A 20,076-nucleotide genomic window follows, 5' to 3' on the forward strand; every position below is an offset into this window, starting at 1 on the left:
ATCTTCCTACTAAGAAACCCTTCCTTCTAGCTATCAGAGTCATCCAACAAGTGTCCAATACACAAATGAACAATCACTGTAGAATTGCCACTAGTTAGGGCATCTAACCTCCAAGTTTGAGCCTCCTCGTCTGGCTACTATAGGCTACAAGATCTGTCATCCAATCTGGTCAACACTTGACCCAACACAAGGTAAGAATGGAGAAATAACATACCTTTTAACTTTTTTTTCATGAACAAAATTTTGGCCACTAGTTAGGGCTTCTCCTCTAGCCTACAAAAACCCACTAACTATGGCCATAAATCACTTCAAACAATGCGGCTACCTTCCACCTACAAGACTAGGCAACTCGTTGCCTTGTTAGGCTCCTGCACAACCCTGTTTTAGGCTTTGTTCATCTACCAAATGGTCACTACGGGTCTATGGTCGAACAAACACAAAACAATCACCTTTTTGGCCTACTTCAAGGAGGAAATATCACGTTCAACTAGCCCATAACAACTCCTCTCTCCTCGGCCTACCTATAGATTGTTATGCTCTTCAAACAGGCACAAGACAACCCTAAATGACTCCTCTCATCTTCGCTGAAGATACCTCTACCTCCGGCCCAAAAAAATATTTATTTCTCCTAGAGTGAGACCCTTACACACTCCTTCGCTTGCCTAGAATTTCCCTTCATGATCTAGGCCTTTTTCCTATAGGTACTCGACTCTCAGGCGATCTATAAGGAGGCATAAACTATTCCTTCCTTTACCTTCATTGAGCTCATTACTATTGCGGCAAAAAAATATATATTAAGGAGGTTGAATTCCTTTCTTGTGTTGCTCCTTTGGATGATCAAATGACTCCACACATGAGCTCTTTTTATACTAACTCGTGTGGCTCCAACGAACTAACCATGTGAGCTTGTACAACTGTCATAAGGTCACTTAATCACTAAGCCGACCTTAACTTTGTGCCATAAACCCACACACAAACTTCAAAAATTCATATCTCTCTTTAGACAACTCGGATTTTGATGATTCTCAATGCATTGGATTCGCCTTGTCATCCTCTATGATCTCCATCTGTCACATGTCCAAAAGGATCCATAGTTTTGGCCCCGAACATCGATGGGTTCAAAACCCCAAGCTTGGGTTTCAAGCCCACAAGGCCACTTGTGGAGCTCCGTCCTCCAAACCCTTGATCCTCGATGCTTGGAGTACCTCCCAAGCTACCAAAAATCAATAATCATCGCTAAAGATCATCTCATAAAGTTTAGTCATCATATGCTAAGGTTTTGTGGCTTTGCACGTTATGATCATGAAGACGTCAAGACGCAACTCTTTGTCCTTTCCCTCGAGGGTGATGCTAGGAATTGGTTTTGTGATTTTCTTGACAATTCTTTTGATTCTCTGCAAGCCATCATCAATGCTTTTAAAAATATATATGAAGATCAAATGGATTCACATTGTGCCAAGAAAGATGAAAGTGATCTTGGAAAGGGCCCAACTATCGTAGAAAAGTTTCAAGAGAATGTGTCATTTCAATCTTTGCCATATTGCAGACTTTGTGACCATTTTCATGATGAATCCACTTGTGTTGTTGCAAGAAGAATCCTCTATAGTGGAAAGGGAAGAACAAATGATCAAAGGGGTGTGGATGATAGGCATCTTATCAAGGAATTAACTCAAATTCTTAGAGACATGCAATTCAATCAAGCTCAATTGATGAAAACCATGAAACTTGTTGGAGGAATCACCGCACCTCTATGGAATATGTAATTTCCACCCTCAGGATCCTAATTACCGGTTTGGAAAGTTTACCAACACTTGAGGGTTTTCGTGTAATGGAAAAGCTCTTCATGGAATCAGAGCCTGGATAGGAATCATCTCACCTCTATGGAATATGTAATTTCCACCCTCAGGATCCTAATTACCGGTTTGGAAAGTTTACCAACACTTGTGGGTTTTGGTGTAATGGAAAACCTCTTCATGGAATCCGGTTTGATTCCCTCGAGTTGCGTTTGAGGGGGGTGTTGGAAGAATCACTGGTTTGGAATGTTTACCAACAATTGCAGGTTTTGGTGTATAACTAAAAACCTCTTCAAAACTCACCAAAGAGAATCACTTTAAGGAAATGAGATCCATGCACACATTGTTGATAGCTATAGAAGAAAACTATGTTAAGGAGCTAGAAACCATGGAAGCAAATCATGAGAAAGAGATGAGTTCCGTTCAAGGAAATCATAACAAAGTAATAAAGACCATGGAATTAAATCATTCTAAGGAAATGAGTGCCATAGAGAACAGGGTATAGAAAATGATATAGACCATGGAGGCTAGTCACATACAACAAATAATAATTATGGAATCAAAGCACGCTGAAGAAATCACTGCCATAAGGACTGAACAAATCACTCTTCAGAGTAAGCTGCAAATGATGGAAAAATTGCAGGTTCAGGAATTCCAATTTAGACTAGAAGATCTAGGGGACGGGCATAAAGAAAATCACAAGCCTCTTAGTCTGCCAAAGCAAGTTCCATCTCATTGCAAGGAGGCCACTTGTCCCATTGAAAAGAGGCATAGTTGGAAAAGAGACTGAGAAAAATCAGGGTATTGAGGTCAACCAAAGTGCTTTCAATACTTATGTGTCACCTTTGACAAAATATACTCAAAATAAGATTGGGCATAACTCAGATTCTTCAAATTTTTCATCTGAGCAGATCTACATTGGTCCCATTATTAGCATCACAGTCTGTCGGAAGCAAAAGTAAAAAGCAGATTAGAAGGAAGAAGAGGTTTGATGCATCTGATGATCCAAAACAACCCGATATTCAGATAAGTCAAAGTCCTAGGAATTTCAGAATTCAGCATGGCACACCAGAGAAGCAACCCATGGACCTACCTGAAAGTTGACAGATGCTCAATATGCACTTTGTTGATGGCATCTGATGCCATAGGGCATCATGTGCATTGTATTTCCAACCCTACACTCTTAGTTAGGATTTTATTTATGTCATTAGTTAATTTTCTTTCATACATTTATATTTTATTTTGATATGTTAGAATAGGTTTGATCTATTCCAGCAGATGTTCTATATATACATGATGATTTTGATTTTGAATGGATATCTATTTGATGGACTTTTTTCTTGGATACAAGATTCTGGATTCTCCCATTCCTTCAATGAAGCAACATGTCCCCATATGGAGCCAAATGTTGACCACACTTTGTCAACATCCAAGGAACCACAATATAAAGATGTGAAGAAATTTTTTCAATGTTCAAAGTCATCAACCAACACCATTGTGTCATTGTAAACCCAATTTCTGCAATTTATATTGTAAATGATGCTAGTATGACCATTTATTTATGTAACAACACCTAGACAAGCCTCTGATTTTGGCAACATATTTCATCCTCGAAAGTTTTTTAACTTCGTCGAATTGTGTGCGTTTCTAAACACAGATAATCGACAAAGTTTTTCTTCTAGCTTAAACCACAAAGCTAAGGTGGGATCTCTTCATAAGGTCTTAGGTGAGTCCTAGTGTTATATCGAGTCTTTTGTAAAAGTGTGTTTGAGAATAATTTAAGCACATTTGGTTAAATTATTTTATTACAAACCATTTGGTCTATACTAGATCATATTGTGTCGCAAAATTGGGTAATGTCACAAGGGTCTGAGCCTAAATGTGTATTCCCCTTTTGAGGGTTGAATTGATTGTAATATCTTATTGTAGAAAAATATTTTAGTGCATGGTCCCTCATACTTAGACACCATGGCTAAAATATTTAAGGGTAGAAAAAATATTAACCACCCTAGTCTAAATTAATTAATTTTTCTGCTTAAATTAAATAAAAATCCTAAGCAAGAAAATTTATTAATTTTGAGTCAAAAATATTTATAGAGAAATTAATTTCTCTCTATGTGGGAAATAATAAAAAATTCGTGGGTCAAAGGAAAGTCAAATTTCAGAGGTCCCCCAAGGAAAAAATGGATATTTTAAGAAATTTTGAGCCCTTGAACCTTGGTGGTTAAGTCAAAGTCAAAATTTTGAGGAAATTAATCCAAAATATTAATTTTTGGATTAATTAAAATTGAGTTTTAAGAAAAATCCGAATTTTTCTTTAAAATTAAAAATTCGACGGTGAAGATTAAAAGATGATAAAACTATTTTCAATGGTCGAGATTATTTTGACGAGGATCAAGCCAACTAGCCATTATTTTCCACTTGGAGGGGTTTCTCTATATAAAAAAGCTATTGAACTTATATTTTATATCTTTAGATGATGTAAATTCTTAAACACTAGTATTGAGCTACTGCTCTGCTGGGAACATTTTGTATTATAATAGAAAAACTTTGGGGTTTAGTTGATGGTGTTTTTCTTCTGCTGATCTGTGGTATGTGTTAGCTATGTGTGATCCTATTTTGAGTTGAATATTGATTAATAATTGTTATTTCATTTGTCGGTGATAAGAACATTCTATTGATATATTCTATCTTAGGTAATCCGATTCATTATATGATCTAACAATTTTCTTGAGAATATAATAGAGATTTATAGGTATGCTAGCCCTTGGGCTCCAAGTTCACAGATTGTGGGGAAGAACTCACTATGTTTGGGCTCTGAGATTTCTCTATGATATTTAATTTTGCAGGAGGGTTTGGCCAATATCTATTTTCGAAAATATACTCATCCGTTGTTATTTGTCAAAAAAAAATATTTCTCCAAAAAAAATTAGTTTTGTAAATATTAGTTTTGTAAATTATTTCTAATCCATTTGTTCTGTAGCAATTGGGGTTTTAATTTTTTTTTGAGGTTTGATATTTTATATATATATTGGGGTTTTGACATTTTTTATTCATTTGTACAAGTGAACGTCAAGCTGATCAAGAGATTTTTGTTGGGTTTTTGAGGCAGATCTAGGCATAGGAAGGAAAGATCTAGCCTATGTTCATCCTCCCCGCCCAACGTCCAACAATTTGGTAGTATTTTTCTAGCATTTTGGTATTTTTGCAGGTTTCTAGAAATTTTTTGAAGCCCTTAACCTAGCCATCTAGCCTTTCTAGCCTAGTTGCGAGGCCTAGGAGTCTCCTAAGGCCCTCAACCCCCTTCTCTGGCCTAGCAGCAATCCATTCTTGGTTTGTTGTCACCCTCAGGGCCTTTGATCCTCTTCCTTGGCCTAGTCGTAGGCCTCAACCTCCCTTTAGGGGACCCATCTATCCTTTTAGAAGCCTCAACCCCCCTCTTTCAGCTTGGCCGCAGCCTTGGGCTGCCCTTAGGAGCCCTCGACGCCCCTAAAACCCTAGCTGTAGGCCCTCTAGGACCTTTCTCGCCCAACGTCAGCCTTTTTGGGATTGACGTTAGTCCTAAGGGGTTTCTCCTCCCATGTTGTATCCTTCCTTGGGCTCATTTACCTCATTCTTTCCCTTGGTTCCCCTTTCCAACCTTCCATTTATCATTTTCTAGCCCTATTCTTGGGGTTTCCTAGCCTTAGCCTAGTTTTCTAGCCCTCATTTAGACATTATTTAGCCGTTGGTTTAAATTATTTCTCTAATATTGTGATTTTGCAACGATATTAGAGCTAGCTTGGTGATAGTAGATAGACAATTCGATCGGGAACTCCATTAGCCATCTACAAGGCCTCAAGGCCTCTTGGTTCACTCTCTAACCCTCTTGTTTCATTACTATCCTAAAATTGAATTCTGAAGTATTTTATGACAACAACATATTCAGGGCCTAAACACTTTAAATAAGCCTAAATTTACTAATTGATCACCTAAGGCATTTATAATTAATTTAAAGTTGAGTTTGAGTGCATGTAAGTGGGTTTTTTGTGGACTGTTGGGTAATCCTTAGATCAGATATTTTTGTTACAACCACATAAAAATACCTACAACAATTATTAAACTTCATAATAGTCGCATACCAACTCACTGATGATCATATTTTGTCATTACATTGTCATTTACACTAATTAAGCTTATATCTCAATGCATATTTGATAATTTTTTAAGGCTATCATAATAATCTAAGCGTTGATATTTACTGCATAAAGGTATGATAATAATTTTGCAGTGGTGATAAAAATGATTGAAAGTCATCTAATCCTAGTTAGCGTTTGTTTCTCATAACTCATGTGAAACTTGGATAATTGGATGATTTTCTTATCATTGCAATCATATGATTATTGGTTGATCCATATGGCATTTCTGAATAATCATCATTTATTTGTACTCATGCATTAACACACATAATTGCTTTATTCAAATTGATAAGTGTTTAATGTGTTGGGTTATTTGCTCTAAGTGACATTGTGGATAAATTCTCTTAATTTCTCATTGCTATATTGTCATTGAATAAGTGGATTTATTGCTCATTGTTAAAATTGGATATCTCTTGTAAATCTTCTCTCTTGTATATCTAGTTGACATATTGGTAATTCGTTTATCACTTAAACTATTGTCTATTGACATCATCTTCTAGTATCGTTAAGTTTTGAGCACTTCTTCTTGTGACTGAGATTGTTATTCATTTATTTGTTTAAGTACCTCATTGTTCATAATTGAGAATCACCATAACTAAGTACTTAAGCAACTTTGATAATCCCACCTTAAGAATACTCATATCTTGTAGTTGCATTTTAGGAGTAGTTTCTTGCACTAATTAATCAACTTCCAAGCATAAGCTTGATCAATAGAAATATAGGCCCACCTTTCTCATCTAGCTTGAGGAGTTTAACACCTGTTTAGTGGTTAACACGGTGACCTTGCAGTTGTCAGAGCTACACTGTCTATAGTGCCGGAGGCATCGGGTGGCTAGAACCCCACGGGAGGTATTGTTAACCAAGCCTCAGCTTGCTCCCCCCTGGTTTATCTCTCACAACCTACTTTAGAGACTAGCTTCAAAACAATTAAGAGGAAGAATACATTTACAATAAGCACATAACTTAAAATAAACCAAGATTTTGCATCTCACCTAAATTGTAGGATTTACATCTTATTTAGGATAGCGAAACATCATCAAGCAACAACTGTTCATTTGGTGACTTGGTAAAAAACTATCTTAAGCAAGTAATTGACTCCATTTAAGGCACTCATCTTCATAGTAAATCTAATCAAATCATTTAACTTGCTAATTCAACCAAGTTGCGAGGCCATTCAGTTGTGTCTCCTAGATTTGTTGGTTGCCAGCAATTTTTCCATCTTCACATTTCATAAGGACTAGCCCCATAGCTCGCTGTAGGGAGACAACTAGAATGGAGAGGGTAGGGATTAAAGTGACAACTCCCGTCCTGAGCGTTTTCGCATCTTGCCTGTACAGTTTGGGCGACAACACATACCATTCTGTTGCTTGGAAGAGGCAAACCATTATGAAAACCCCTTAATGCTTAAATTCAAAAGAGCGAAGGGAACTCTACTTGAATGGTTCACAAGGCACACTACTTGCTAAGGTTTTGCAAATGGGGTAGCAAGCTAAGTGGGCTTGATTGTGGGGAAAACTCTAGAGTTAAGCGCGTTTGAGCCAAAGGCGATCTGGGATGGGTGACCCTCCCAGAAGGCCTGGTTACCGAGTGCAAGTCCTGACGCTATGTGACTCATTTCACTAGTTTCAATCCCACTTCTTCACCGCTCTGAGCATCACCCGTTGTAATGAGTGCTAAGTGGACTATTCAAAAATCATGAGAAATTAGTTAGTTACGACTACCTCTCACGCTATGTGACTCATTTCACTAGTTTCTATCCCACTTCTTCACCGCTTTGAGCATCACCCAATGCAATGAGTGCTAAGTGGACTATTAAAAAATCATGAGAAATTAGTCAGTTACGACTACCTCTCATGGAAATGGTCATAGATGAATGACTTACTTAACGCACTTGAATCCCAAAAAAATGACGTCTAATAAGGAAAGAATCTCTCAAGGAAATCTATAAATTCAAGAGTGTTGAATTCATTTGTATTGTCATGGGATTGAGATTAGATAAATTATTTCTGTTTTCTTTGAGCAAGTGAGGGTTTTAAGACCTTTTTTACCCTACTAATTTCGGTGGTGAAAGATTCCATCCTAATTGAACCCAGAGGCTCATTCTACAACAGAATGATGTGTAAGATTCTACAACCTAATATGTTGTGTAATGTTGTCTTCGTCTTCAAAATTGAAATTTTGCTATGTGAGCCAAAATAATTTTTTTAAAAACTCTTAAAAAACAAATAAAATTAAATATCTATACAAAATATTTAAATAATATTTCCTTATAAAAAAAAGGGCAAGCGAAGAAAGTTTTTCTTCTCCTGTTTTTATCAAGGTAGAAGGTAGAAGGTTAAAACAGTAAATTCACATTTCTTCTCTCAGGCTAGATAATTCGTTCAAAGGCAGTAGAGGTTTAACTCTGGAGCGATTCGTAGTTCCGAATTTGTGCCTATGACAATTCTCCTCAAACGGTATGTGCTGGAGTATGTAGTTATAAATTCTGAAATTGGATGTCTCCACTGAAACTAGCTTCGCACTATCCCATAGCCATTTGGAAGATTTGTTTAATCTGTCATAGGACCGAAGTCATACTGAAATCGCACAAGCTGACTTGGGTAAATGCTGAAGGTTGCTGAAGGGCTGCTAATGCGAGGGACTGTCTAAAGGCTATAGTAGACCAATTCTCAGAAGAATTGTAGACACATTGAAGCGGATTGAGGAACGCCTGGAGAGGGTCGAAGTCAGGAACAAATCCATTTATCAGTCATAGAAAAATTTCTGTCGCAAGCGACAAGCGATCCTTGCTCTCCCCTCCAAGCCATTCGGACACCTAAAGCCAGCTGAAACGGAGGTTTTCCGAGTTCTGGTCCGCGATTATAATCTCGGCAGTTTCTTAGCACACGAAGACACGACCGATTAGAATTGCACACTCGCGACGACAAAAAATAAATAAAAAAGAGACTGCACGTAAGCGAGTTCTCCAGGAACATTTGCGCAAAAGCATCCTGTGGCTAGGCATTGTGGCCCACCAGAACCCCACAGCTGACTGAAGAGCAACCCTGCAGAGACGAAATAGGTTTCGCGCAACACGAGCAACTGCTATCTTCACAAACAAGATCGCTAGTATCTGGAATAATTCGTGTTCCTGCCCAGTAAAGCTTCGCGCGCGATTGATGGTCACATTAACGTAGCTCATTTCGATAGCGTAATGGTGGCTTATTAAATTTTCTGTAGCCGCAAATTCCATAGACTATATTCTGCGGGACTTGGGATTCACTGTGAGTTATTTGAAGTTTAATACGATTAGATTATGAGTGCAAATGAACAGTGATATCGCTGACTGAATAGTAATATTGTAACACACCCCGTATATATATTGGTTGTTCTTCATTTTTAGAGCCATTTTGGATCAATCGCTGCAAGCAGATACGCTCTGACCAGCGATTTGATATACCCAAAGCAAGCTATGAACTCCCTCAAGTGGAAATTACTACAGTATTAGAGCTGTCTTACCGAATACATAGATTATGTTTTAACTCCCCATGTCAATGTCAAGTGGCCTTTAGATTAATGTAGCACAGAGGGTATACACATCCAATCCTGGCTTTGTCTCCAGTTTCAGGTGGTGTTTTGAATTCTAATATTTACTAAGTTAGACTGTTTATGTGAATTTTGGGATGGTTTCAAGTGAAAATCCCACAGGAAAGGGTTTATCATCTCTAACCGAACAGTGTGCCCACCTTTAGTTCAGGCCTTGGAAGTACATCTATGGAAATTCTCTCAGATGTCCCTATGGTAATTAGAGTCATGAGTCTTGACTGAGTTACTGGATCTTTGGTAGACGTTCCTAAGTGATGGTCACAATATTGAGTCAACGCAAGAGGACTGTCAAGAGATGTCAAATGTCTCTCATGTGATATAACTTAATCCGCAATTTTAAATGGATAACCATTACTTTCAACGAACTGAGAATGTGTTATATTTCATTATCCCTGGAAAGGGTTACCAATTTAGGGTCGAGTCTAAGTACATAATTGAGTTTGTTGAAGACTGCTCCAGAGTAACTATACGCTTTACTTATCAATTTTGGATAGCAGACCGCATATCATGTATAACCAGTCTACAGTTGCTCATATATTCGAAACTGCTTTACTAACCACATTGGAGGAACTGTCTTACTGTCTGAGACACTCAGACTACTTATGTTACTGTATGGAGATGGAGTAATAACATAAAAGATTGGCTGTAGCAGGCTATTTTTAATTTCAAGTCCCCATTTAGAAAAATACATTACATATCAGATACGATAAAAGGTAGAGATTTACAGTCATACTACTAGTTGCATCTACTTGTCATTACCAGCCATTGCCCCAAGAAGAATTGCAGTATCCCCAACTGATGAACCAAGGCATCCAAACATCTCCAAGGATGAGGCATATATTATCAGACCAAACCCCGACACATGGATCAACAATTCTTGATTGTGACCTTGAATGACACACGGGTCTCAACTCAGAGAAGCCTCATTGAATAAGATCTCCTACTTGAAGATGCTATGTTTTAGCGTATATCTTGTGCATAAGAGTAATGAGATCCCATTATCCTTGGATTACGTAGTCAACTAGTCACTTGGTCGAATAAGACAAAAGCGATGATTATCCAAGGATGCCTCTAAGATGGGAGTAAATAGATTAATCCGTAGATGGGTAATACATGTTATTGCTCATATTAACTATTCAAGATGATGACTGTGTTCACTGTTACTTAACTTGTGCGTGTCTCTGCACAAGACAACAAGGCAGACCTCTCTAACAAATCTTCACACGGGTGTGGATACAACAGTGATGCATATGGGTTAATGTTGATAGGAGGGATACAAGTGCATGGGCTTTCCCAAGCAATCATAAGAAGGAGATCTAGGGTCTATTGCTTTCTTAGTATAATGGATGAGGGGAGGATGAGTCCTATGAACTTGAAGTGACCTCAGCTGTCTTTTGCCAAGATTAACTTTCAGTGCATGAACATATTGAGGTTTGGGTGGACCATTCTCTTGATCGTTATCTGGCAATAACTGAGGCATTTGGTTCAGCAATGAAACCAGGCTATATTTAGTAACCTTCACTCATTCCCCGTGTTAAGGTGAATAGTAACATCGTGTCTAACTGTGAGTGATATCACACCTGGTGTAACAACATATTCTGTCCTGCCCGGTGTATCCTAGTACACCTACATCAGGTCCAGCTATGAATGCACATTGGCAGCCAATCTGAAATACACAAGGATAGCATAATCGGTTTATGGTCCTACTCCTAGATTATACATGCTCAAATTTCAGACAGTTACACTTAGGTTTTATCATTGCAAATAGAAACCACTGAAATAATATAGTCATGAATTTCACTAGTGGGTAATTAAAGAAAAGTCCCGTAAAATTACAGCAACTAGTTCAGCATGAGCTTGCTGTGCACGTATGTATGAGAAACTCATAGTCTCACAGTCATTAGCGAGGGAAAATTCAAATAAGTACTAGGAAAGGTGATACTTAGCATCAGAGCTGTTACAGGAGGTGCCAGGGACTGAATTTTCATAAGCATATGCTAACAGAGCATACACAAGTACTAGGAAAGGTGATACTTAGCATCAGAGCTGTTACAGGAGGTGCCAGGGACTGAATTATCATAATCATATACTAACAGAGCATACACAAGCTACAGAATTCTAGCAAGCTACAATTAGCATACCTAATTTGTGTATTAAGGAAATATCATCACTCCAAAAGCCCTCGGGACACAACCCTGGCTGTTTTCCTCCCAAGTTATTATGGAGATAATGAAAGATGCTCTACCATGCTTTCATAAGGTCTGTTTAAAGTGCCAGATTGTAGTGTCTGTGACCTAGTTTTAACGAGGTTTAGACCTTGCCTCAGGTTTAATGCTCCCTAAGATCCATCTCGGGGAAGCACATTTGACATATGAGGTAACCACAGTGCCTAAATATTCAGCATTGTCCATGACTATAAAGTCAGTCACAGTGCCCAATTGTACAAGAATGTCCATGACTGCAATGTGGCTACAAATACCATGCAACTTAGTATGTACGTGATATGTGGTGGACTGTTTATATAATTCTGGGCATCATCATTACTAGAATACCTCACAAGGGGCATTGGGATAGTGTTTATAATTTCCCCCCCAACCACTGGCAACTGCCAATAATGCAGTTGCCATCCCCTAGCTTATGAAACCTGTCCCAATGTTCAAACCAGGGATTCCAGAGGGCTGTCCCACCTCCACCCTGTACATAGGCACTCAGTTACAGGGATTCTAGAGGAAATACCTCCTCCATCCCTCAGCCATTGAGGGACTCCAGAGACGAAAATCCCCACCCTTGCTTATTCTAGGGATTCCAGGGATTTGCTTCCACCTTGAGATTGCTCAGAAACTCCACCCAATGCTAGGAATCCATAGTATTCTTGTTCTGAGCATTCGGCAAGAAGACTAGCCTAGGGCAGCCAGAGGCCTCCACCCTGTGGCGAATGAGGGACTCCAGAGATGAATCTCCACCCTCGGTTGAATCGAGTGCCCCTTAATCAATAATGTCATCAACAGAATTAAGGATTCTATAACTACAAGGTAATAGTATGAGGCATAAGATGACCCAGGTGTTCTCCCACCAATCAGCTAGGAAGCAATTTGGTCAAGCCAATATGGCAGAAGCATTACTATCAGTCTGCATGTAGAAAGGATATAATCACAGGGTTTTCACCCTCCAAAAGTTAAGGACAAATTAGTCAATTGTGGAGTATTCCTAATCCTTCTATGTGCAGTAGGTATTAATGCCCCGTAACCCAGGCATATTTGGCAAGGTAAAAATAGTAATTAGGGCTGAACATCACAATAGGGAATTAATTCATATATTTACGTGAATTCAGTATCGACATAGTGCTATCTACGAAAATGCATTCCCTACCGTTCAGACAGACATCTTAATTGCCTCAGTTTTTAAACAAACATTGTCTGCCCAGCTAAAACAATAGGTACTAAATATGCAAAACCTGCAAAAATCTAACCCTAAACATGTACAGGTTCAAGGTACTAACCTCTAGCGCTGCAGGCCCCCCTGTCGGCCTTATGATGCTGACCACACTATCATGAACTCATGCCTCCTCTTCCCTTGCAACAAATTCCCTGACTGATGCTCTTATGATGCCTATTCAATATCGACGACTTCTTTCTTCCCTCTTACCACACTTCCACTGTTCGCTTTCTCTGGTTCGCTTTGTGTCCCTTCCTAGTTCCGATTTCCCTCTTTTCTATTGCTCACTCCTTAATTCTGGTTAGTTAGGCCTTGCCCTTCTGGTCCAATCCCAGATGGCCCCCTGTCCCTCCTGACCTGTCACTGGTAATCAGTTTCCTTTGGTCACCCAGTTTCTTGCTATTTGGCCTCCCTTTCTCTCTTTGCCTGCCATTTGCCCTCTCCCCAAGGCTTGTTCTAGAATCAGCAAGGTGTCCAGAGAATTCCTTCCACCATGTGCTAATAACCTGTAAATATATCCATTTGCGAGTGCTTGGGGAGTCCTTAGTTGCGTACTTATTTCCATGCCATCCGAACCTAAAGCCTTTGTGAAAATTTCGAAAATCGGAACCCTATTGCAGCAACTGATATTATTTCTCTTAATTGTTAATTAATTAACAATTTATCTGCTACAACAAATATCGAAATAAATACACTGCAACCTTCACAAATAAAATACCACGGAAAAATAATGCGCTGGAAACTAAGAAATGCTAGCACACATAAAAATAACACAATTATTTTTGGACGAAAGTCCTCAGAAAAACCCAACTTGGGAAATTCAGCGCAACAACTGAGGATTTTATTATTATGTAGCAGTGAGAAAATCTGAGTACAATTGCATGCCGAAATATGACAATCCTATAGAGAAAATACTGGCAAAAATCTAGTGAGGAATTTTCCTCACCCCACAGGCAAACTCCTGGCATGACTTGCCTTCAGAAATTCAGCCCTCTGACCCTTTGCGTCAGCCTCTATGCTGCTCTGCGCAACCTGTTGGACGTCTAGCCTCAGACTAGTCTCTGATGAAGTCGTTCTACCTTTTGCTGACTGGAAAGATGCTTCTCCGGCACTCTAGGACTCCTTCCCGGCCTTTGGAACTGAAAATGTCTCTCCCTATCAGCAAATCGATCTTGCCTCTAGAGGTTGCTATGCTGCCCCAGCGTCAGCGTCTTTGTGGCTCTTCTACCTCTCTACAAATGCACTCGCTGGATCTGCAATGCCTCCTCCGGCCTCACTGTCTCTGCCCCTCTCACTGCTTCGATCTCTAGCTCTCTCTTCAGCAACTGACTGTCGCTACTCTGGAAATCGATCTGCTCAGAAATCGAACTGTTGAAGTGTCTTCTCCATCACCACATCAACCTCCTCTTATAATCCTTTGTTGGAGCACCAACGACCAAGATTAAAACATAATTGATGGCTAGGATCATCTCTGGATCGATTCATGTGAGTTTCTAGATGATTCTTGCCTTGACTTAATTAATACTGATTAATTAACCATATTCTCTAAGTTTAGACTTAGGAAATATTTAAAAACTGGTTAATAATCTAATTAAGTCATTTCTAGGTGGAATTTCGAGAAACAATTTTTGGGTTTTGGAGATCTCATGTATTATAGCCTATCCACAAAATTTCAAGGCCAAAACACATTTGATGCTACAAAAACTAACACTCTCTCGTAGCGAGGAATGTGTTCTAGTGTTGTACATCCTGCCACAACACCCTGTCTCTGCATCATCTCTTGTCACGCTATTGATGTCTGGCTGCTGCTGCCCACCAACGACTGTGCAACTCTAATATACGCTGCATCTATGCTGTTGCTGACCCTATTGTACTGCTGCCAACACTGCATCTACACTGCAACTCCCCGCCATCTATTACTACTACAATTGCAACATCTGCAACTGAAAAGCATCCAAAATACTAAATCAACTGTGATCAGTATGATACATCTGTCTCCCGAGCCTCTGGTTGCTACTAGCATCTGCACTGTCATTGAAGAATTTGTGTTGCTATTGACTCTGCACTGTGCCAACTGCACTGCTGCCAGCTCTGCACTGTGCTCCTACTATATACTGTGGGTCCTCGTAGCTAGGTCATGATCCATGAGGTGGACTCCTCAAGGATCCTGCCCATCTTTGTAGCTTTGATTTACTCATACTATCATTGCTATTGCTCTGTTGCTATCTTTGCACTGCGGCTGCAACTATTGCAATAATGAGTCTGATCTCCCCAGATCCTGAAGTATTAGCTTCGATAGGGATGCTCCCTTTAAAACTAGACTCCCTCTAAGTCTTGATCTCCCTATAGGAAATCTCTCAGCTCCCTCCTAGAAATTTGCACTGTCCTTCTGTATTGGAAACTGGACTCCGTAGCACTGCGTTGGGAATCTTCTGGCAGGCACTGCACCTGAATACTGCAACTGGGCAACTCGCACTACCTGTGTCACTGCAACTGTCTCCCCGGTACTGACTGCAACTGTCTAATGACAAATTGCATCTGTTGACATTGAACTTGCTACTATGATACTATGGGCTCCTGTAGCAAAGGTGATGATCCCGCTGCAACAATCTAGAACTGATTTGACTAATCTCCTTGTTGCAACTGTGCTGGCCTTGCTCATTTGACACACTGGAGTCTCATACTCCTCCTCCACCTGGATCTGGTGCCCCACTGTCTCCTTTCGAGCCCTGTCCTTGGCTGGGACCCTTCTTTGCTTTACAACTAGCACTAAATAACTCGCACCTCCTCCAACACCTGTCTTTGATAATTGGAAATCGATATGTTGTCCAGATCTGCAATCTGACAAACTCGTGCGACCTTCTCTGGCAATCTCGTATGACCATCTTGTTGAAGAAAGTATAACTAGGTTCGGTATTTACAAATGTAACTTTGATCTTTGTACTTGTCAAGTAAAAGAAATATTATTTTTGTAAATTAAATGAATGAGTTTCTTTCTCATTTCATAGGTCTAGAAAAGTCAAAGAGTCAAAGTCATATGTAAGGAGCTCTTCTTGAGCCTTCATGTAATATATATGGGTCAACTTGTTGTCACCTTTTGCATTTAGGGTTCTAGTTGTACAAAGAGGGAAAAAGAACAGAGATGTTTAGAGCTAGCTTCCAATGACAAAGAAGCACTCAAAACTAAATCAGACCCTCTTTATTGGAAAGTGCTTTGAAGCAACTTTCCAACGGAATATAGAAGGCTCTATATGGACCTCAGAATCAAATGTTAGCGCAGATCAAGGTTCTCTTTTCAAAGTCAGAAGGCAAAAGAAAATTTCCTAAGTACAAAACCTTGGATCCCGCATATCGGAGTTATTCAAAGCAACAGTAGTGGAGGTCAGAGCAAACCAGCGATCACCGATATCAGTGATTAGAGATCGAAGGTCCAAGGTACAGTGTACTGCACAGTAATCGGAGGTCTCGTAGGACACATCAGCGGGCTCACACATCGGAGGTCATAGCCATGTCACATATCGACGATTGCACTTTATAATCCATGGCATATTGACGATCGCAACAACACGAACATGTCGCAAATCGGCAATCAACGATATTCCACTGACCACTCTTAAGAAATTGCGGGAAGAATATGCTGATCGTGTAAATCAACGGGAAAGGCCAAAAATGATTTACAAAGGAAATTAGCGAAAAACCAAGGGTAGACGAGCCTTTTTCTCTCTCCTCTAAAAGGGCCATGTGGCAGAATACTATTGGTCCCGATAAAGCCACATGGCATCTGATGTCATCATGATGTGGCAATATGGAGGACACATGGCATGCAGATTCGACATTTTGAAGGTGCCTATGGGGGCATATATGGGTGACACGTGTCACCAGCCAGGAAGCGACGCGTGGCACTATTGACATCATCAATCGGAAATCGGCGATCGCAGGAAGGCAGCTCGCATTAGTGGCACAAATTGGGAATCACCAATATGCCGATTGTGATATCCCAGGTGGGCCCAATTGGCATTCAGCGGTCGCAAACTATAGAGGGCATAGACCCTCCCTTATTATTCTTCCAAGTGGGCCAGACTGCATCGCGCATCAGAGATTGCAATGTTGGGGAGGAGGCACCGAAGGCGAGCATTAGAAATCAATGACATGTGGGATTCTGTTTAACAAAGGGACGAGTCTCACTGACACGAGTCCAAAGGTCCTGGCACCCAAGGACTAAGCCCCTGGTCATAGCCCCCGGTCACATGAAGCAAAAGGGCTCAAAGCAAAAGGGGCTAAAGTGGATTAGAATGCCACGTCCCATAAGGAATTTTAATGGGAAATCCCAATGTGATAACTAGGCGACAAGGTAATGTAGAACTTTAAAGGTGTGGTGGGTCGGCAGCTGAGGCATTTAAGAAAGGAGATGGAGCATTCAAAAATCGGCATGGGCTGACCCTGTAAGGCCCCTTGTGACATGAAATTGGGGTCGACACAGACAGAGTAAATGAAGGCATGAAAGCTCAAGAGGACTTGATGATTCAACATGGTGCTCTATGCAGAGGGAAGACGAAGTACCACCCAGGTGACCTCTGCTTCTGTACTATGGCATTAAACTGATAGTTTACCACTCCCAGCTCTGGAGAACGAATGATTCGAGTAGTAAAGGCAGAAGCGACGGGAATCAGCTGAGTGGCACAGGAGGCCAGACCATGGGCAAGCAACAACCTGAGCAAAGGCCATCACAGGGATGGGCATTAAGATATTTTGCAGAAGTTTTCCTCTGTAAATTGACTTGTTTTGTTATCATGTACTTGTCACAATTTAATGAGGCAATTAATTTGATTGTAGTCTTTTTGGGCCGCAGAGCCATCCCGGGACGAAACAACTGGTCAATCTGACAACTGAGGATGGGCCAAGATATTGGTTGTAATTATAGTTCAGAGCTCCCCTCTTCTTATAAATAGAGGGAAGCCACTCTTAAAAAAGGTTCAGAATCCTAAAGAAATAACTACATGTTATTTTCGAGACTGTGTGACTTTATGATATGCATCTTTCAGAATATTAAGGAAATGGTGGTGATTCCTCCTTCGAGTACTACAATATGTTACTCCTTTGTTTAAATTCCATTATGTTCATGTTTCCTCTCTGATTTCATGTAATCGTAGCTGCTAGAAATGTTTCATATGTTCTTACAGATTCATTTGTATTGATTCGTTAATGCACGTGCCTGCATGGATCTTTGAGATTATATCTTTAAAATTGCATTTTATGAATTATCGCACCCAATCCTCATTCATTCATTATGTCTATCTTTAACTCAAATAAGTGTAGAATTCTTGATGCTTCAAGCTCTATGTGATGAGTGTAGAATTCTTGACACTTCAAGCTCTATGTGACGAGTTATTCTATCTCCTTATCTTCTCTCATTGCTCCACCAAAGCTTATTAAACTGTAGGTCCTTGAACTACTCGGCCTCCACTAGTTTATACATATATTTCTGTGAATTGTATATGTGAAGAAGTACCAGAAATACATGGCTTATGCCTTTAGATGAATGAACCAACCCATGCTATTTATTATATATATGAATATATATGTACAAAAAAACATATGTGATGTCTCGAGTTTCTTGAGAATCATATGAGACACAAAATCTAGATGTTCCTAGCACTGGTCTTGTAAGCAATCCGAGGCTGTCTCTGGAAGCGGCAACATCTTCTGGCGCCATTGCCGGGAAACATATTGAAGGATTTTCCCCCTGGGATACGACAAGTTAAGCACTCTTTGTGTGGGTGAGCAAAGATGTTCTGATTGCATCCTCATGACCTTGGCGACTCCACAAATCCCATTATCATTTATCATCCTGGCTTTTAGAAAGCCTCACACTCGCTCAGATGCCTCTCAGCAGAAAACCTCATCTGTATTTGACCCAGAGAAATTAATTTTCAGGAGAGTCTGGAAGGAGAAAACTCGTACTACCTATGCTACTATCTCATCATTCTTTGAAGTTTCCTCAGCCAGCTCCCAACACACTGCCATTCACTGCTCAGACTTTACTCCTAAGATCCTTGCATACCCTCCTCTTAGTCTAGCCATTCCAACCATTGTGGTTTTGGCCCAAGTTCCTCTGGTAAATCTCAAACTCCCTCCATTAATATAGATGGTTGTTCCAGGTTTTTTACTGAATAAATATGCCCCTCTTGATTTACCTCAACCCCTAAGTGCTATGCCTCAAGACTACCTAAAGCTTTTGCCTAGGTTCAATGGGGAGGATGAAAACACTGCACAGAGACACATTGAAACCTTCTGTGCTTTTGTTGAGAATCTAAATGTAGAACAACTAGATGTGGTCCTGAGACTCTTTGTACAATCCCTTGATGGAGAAGCCAGAAAATGGTTTAAAGCCCTACCTAATGCATCCATCACTACCTGGGAGGAACTCGAAAACTCTTTCACACAAAAGTGGGGTGAAAAGAGAAATCATGAGTATGTCCTCACAGAGTTCAATGCTATAAGGAAGAAGCCAGAAGAGGATATTTCAGAATTCATAAAAAGGTTCAATAAGCAGTATAATAACCTGCCTGTTGAGATAAAGCCTCCTCAAGCTGTTGCTCGCGTAGTATTTGTGGGAGCCTTTGAATCCGAATTTGGTTTTACCCTAAGAGAAAGGAAGTCTCACACTTTAGATCAACTCCAAGTTGATGCTCTTGAGGTAGAAGCAAATTTCGCCTCGGCAGGGAAAGCCAAGAGGACATGATGAACCTACTGAGAAGAAAAGGGGGAAAGAAGAAACATCTTCCTCTAGTCAAGATAAAGAATCACCAGATTTGAAGTGGAAAGAAATGGATAAACTCATTAAGAGTTTATCGCATAAGGTGGTGAAGCTTGAGCTTGAGAACAAGAGTCTCCCGAAACAAAATGCTCAAGGTAACAACCGAGGTTATAACCCACAGTATAGAAGGCCACCATTGCAGATACTTCAAAGGGAAAGAAAAGATCAACTTGATCAGATCCTTCCTCCTCTATATTTAGAAGATGATCCTGATGAAAAACCATCAGATACACATGAGATGCAGGGAAACTTGTATTCCTCTTTCTCT

General features: G+C 40.0%; 1 protein-coding gene across 3 annotated transcripts in view; it reads left to right on the plus strand.

Moving 5' to 3' along the window:
* Positions 1 to 8,276: 8,276 nt before the first annotated feature.
* Positions 8,277 to 20,076, plus strand: part of LOC149138542 (uncharacterized) — a 66,373-nt gene continuing 54,573 nt past the window's right edge. The window contains exons 1-2 of one of the 3 annotated variants that reach the window (XM_089447238.1): positions 8,289 to 8,427; positions 8,585 to 9,234. The gene's annotated coding sequence lies outside the window, so the exon portion shown is untranslated. Of the gene's footprint in view, positions 9,235 to 20,076 lie in introns of all 3 variants that reach the window. The other 2 variants (XM_089447237.1, XM_089447241.1) reach the window with 2 other exon arrangements.

The sequence above is a fragment of the Pinus tabuliformis genome, chromosome X (assembly GCF_031772625.1).
Source record: "Pinus tabuliformis cultivar Carrire ecotype Pingquan chromosome X, CPIR1, whole genome shotgun sequence".
NCBI lineage: Eukaryota > Viridiplantae > Streptophyta > Pinopsida > Pinales > Pinaceae > Pinus > Pinus tabuliformis.